The 3,850-nt window shown below is 38.3% G+C and overlaps 1 long non-coding RNA gene across 1 annotated transcript; it reads left to right on the top strand.

Annotated features, from left to right (window-relative positions):
- The first annotated feature begins 378 nt into the window (after positions 1-378).
- LOC140685524 (uncharacterized) lies at positions 379-985 on the top strand. The gene is made up of 2 exons (XR_012058776.1): positions 379-784; positions 883-985. It is a non-coding gene; the product is annotated as an uncharacterized lncRNA (long non-coding RNA).
- The last annotated feature ends 2,865 nt before the right edge of the window (positions 986-3,850 follow it).

Below are 3,850 nucleotides of genomic sequence, written 5' to 3'. Positions count from 1 at the left end.
TTTCTCTCTGTGAATCTATCAATTAATAGATATAGATATAAAGATATATATATATATATCTCCATCCACTGGGTTCCATTTCTTTTTTTTAAATGTGTGTTTTGTATATCTAAATTTTTTAAAATTGAAGTTTAGTCTGTTTACAATGTTGTGTTAATTTCTGGTGCACAGCATAGTGATTCAATTCTACATACATATATTCCTTTGTTTTTAATTTTAATTTTTTTAACATTATTTATTGAGTAACAGTCATTTTGCAATGTTGTGTCAAATTTCAGTGTAGAGCACAATTTTTCAGTTATACATGAACATATATATAATTCATTGTCACATTTTTTTCTCTGTGAGCTACCATAAGATCTTGTATATATTTCCTTGTGCTGTACAGTATAATCTTGTTTATCTACTCTACATTTTGAAATCCCAGTCTGTCCCTTCCCACCCCCCGCCCCCTTGGCAACCACAAGTTTGTATTCTATATACATACATACATTCCGTTTCATATTCTTTTTCATTATAGGCTATTACAAGGTATAGAATGTAGTTCCCTGTGCTTCACAGTAGGACCTTGCTGTTTATCTGGATTTGTGAAGATTTTTCCCTGTAGTAACAGTTGTACAAGATCTTCTGTCAAAGTTCAGTAGGTATTCTGTGAGAAGTGTTCCACACGTAGATGTATTTTTGATGTACTCATGGGAGAGGGTGAGCTCCGCGTCCTTCTATTCTGCCATCTTGAAGTCGACCTTGGCTCTGTTTCTGTAGAGAATGCTGACTGACAAGGAAGGTAACTTTCCAGTGATCTTCACATGTGACATGTGGAACTCCTGATGGCTCCTTCCATTCACTGCTGGCCACTCACTTTGATATTTCACACTTTCACAGATCATGGGTCATCCATGACTTCCAGCAAGATCAGGCACATAGCAACCACTTCATAAATATTTGAAAGGATGCTGAATACAATGTAAAGAGGAGTTAAACTTCACCCGCACTGTTGATGTTTCTTCCAGTAATATTTACTACAGTGATGTAAAATTTCTGTTTCCTTTGTAGTCTGCATGTGTGCTCTTCCTAGTGTCTCATCGCAGGCCTGGGAGCTATGGGGAAACACCACGGTTGCCCTTTGAGATGGCACTCTTGCTGCCCTGCCCTCGTTAGCCTTTGTTCTTCATCAATTCCTGGTCTAGGCCTCTGGATTCGGCACAGAGAGGAAGCCATGCTTTTAGGATGCTAAGGACACCTGGAATTTTTTTTTTTACGCCCCTCCTTATCGCATTTCTGCCCATTCCTACCCAGGGTTTATCTCCCAGGTGTTGCCAATGTCTGAACTTCTGATTAGAGATAAAACTAAGCTATATTAGTAATTGTCACATGAAATGCAAAGTCCAGGATGACAAATAAGCTCTGAAATGGAGTGTTCCAAGCTGCCTAGATCTTGACTACATCTTCCAAAGGGCAAATTTATGAGAAATGACCTGGGACTCCTGGGGAGAATGAAGAGTTGCAGATGAAATGCCACTGACCCTGTCCATTTGAGAGAGTACTGAAGAGATGCCGTCCAAGGGAAAGAGGAATAAAACTAGGAGGAGGGCAAGGAAAGCACACTCAGCAAGGAACTGTTTGGATTATAGAAGTCAATGGAGATCAGGGAATGGGAGGATGGGGCAGAAACTTATGTTTATGCTGTGTCCATTCGGTGCTGGACACTGTGAAATGAAATGCTTTATATCATCTCATTTCACCTCACATGAGTCTGATAAAGTGGGTGCTTTTGCTCCATTATAAGCTAAAGATCTCAAGTTCAGAATATTTAAATAACTTTGCCCAATATCCTAGAGTTTGAGTAACAAAGTCAGAAGAATATAGGTTCATCCAACTCCAAAGTGTATGATTTTCTCATCTATACTTCACTGTAGGAAAAGAAATAGATTTTCTAAAAAAAAAAGAAAAGAAATCATATTGAGTAATGTAAATTTAAGTTTAGCATAGTTTGAGGCCATTTTCCTCTTGTGAAATATCATGTGCATTTCTGTACTTACTGGAAAGCAAACTGGGGAAAGGTATTTTTCTTTCTTAATTGTATCAATGAAATGATCTTACAATTACATAAGTAGTTGCTCATTATGGTCTAGCCAGTGGCTTGGCTTCTTGTCCAAACCTCACAATGAAATATGCAGACTTTCTGGAACCACATATTAAAATCTTTGCAGTTGAATCAGCCTTTCTTCTTTCTGAGTAACCTAAACTCACTGCTATTCAGCAGATTAGAGAATTCCAGGGATGAGAACTTTAAAATCCAATGTCAAAAGGTAATCATTACTTCAGTTTCACACTCATGAATACTGGCTTTGTCCTAATTTATTCTCAGGCATGTGGGTGTGTCCTGCAGTGCAGTGCCCTGTACTACAGCCTTGTAGTGATCAACCCAAAATGTGACATAAGTGTAAATTAATAAAAGGATGTTCTTGTGTAAACTAGCCCTGATGAAAATTCTTAAACAGATATGCCAAAAATGGTGGGTAATTCTGACAACTCTCAAGTAAGCCTAGAGTCCCCAAGGTGATTGATTGGAATGAGAACCCTCACTGGGTGTGTTAAATTGAGTGGATTTGCTAGGGCTGCTAAAGAATTTGAAGAGCACTGAATGCAGAGTCAGGAAGCATCCATTTGCATCCCAGCACTGCATCCCAGCTCCCTGAAAGGCACTGTTTATATTCTGGTGCCACCTGAGAGCTAGTGTCAGTCACCTGACCTTTCTGAGCTTCTTTCTTCATTTGTGACACTGCTGAATAACACCTCCTGAAATTGTTGTGATCGCCAAGTAAACCTGATGATAGGAAGCCCTCAAAACAGTGAAGCACTAGAATAGAATAACTCATTTATATTTAACCTCTAAGTTTAACATCACAATTTGAAACCAAAACTTTCAGATTCATTAGCCTTGGTGAGAAATTCCAGAAATTCCGGAATCACCTGTGTGTGTGTGTGTGTGTGTGTTCCAGATATTTCTGTGCTCAGTTTGATATCTAATGCCACCAGTAAAATACATGTGCTCAATTTTACAAGCCCCAGAGGACCAGTGGATACTGCTTGCTTTTGCATACTGGGACCTAGGTCTCAACTGTTTCCATGGACTCAGCCTTATCCTATTCCAGAGTAAACGAGATCAGAGTAAAACTGAGTACACATGCTAAGAACCTGGTGCTTTGCAAACCATACGATATTTTAGAGAGCCAGAGATAACATCATATTTATTGTGTGTAGGACTCAGGTGAGGAATAGGACAATAGTGTATCCATCTCTCTCTGGGGGCTCAGTATGTCCTTGGAGATTCCTACTTGAGGCAAGATCATGCCATTGATAGAAGGAGAAGTGAGAGCCAAGGATTTAACTCCTCCCTAATCCTATTTCTTTCATATCTACTTTGAGTTTCTCCTATGGATGTTAGAATCCCATTCTTGTCCCTAGCAGGGATCAGTAGCTACATTATCTTGGTCACATTATCTAACTTCGCTTTGTCTTGGGTTCATCACTGTAAAGTGGGGAAAATCACAGAACCTAATTCTTTCCTACATGTAAAACATTTATAGAAGTGTTTATATATATATATATATGTATGTATATATATATATATATATATAGTTATATATATATATAGTTATACATATACAGTGTTTAACAGCACAGATTCTAAAGTTAGATGGCCTTGGTTCAAATCCCAGCTCCACCACTTATTGCTCTTATAACCTTCTAACAACCGGGTAATAATAGGACCAACCTCATAGAGTTATTGTGATGATTAAATATGCTAGCAGATGTATAGTTCTATTAATAGGGCTGGCCCATTGTA

The sequence above is a fragment of the Vicugna pacos genome, chromosome 14, assembly GCF_048564905.1.
Source record: "Vicugna pacos chromosome 14, VicPac4, whole genome shotgun sequence".
Taxonomy (NCBI): Eukaryota; Metazoa; Chordata; class Mammalia; order Artiodactyla; family Camelidae; genus Vicugna; species Vicugna pacos.
Note: the sequence above shows the minus strand (reverse complement) of the source record. Positions and strands in the feature narration are given on the sequence as shown.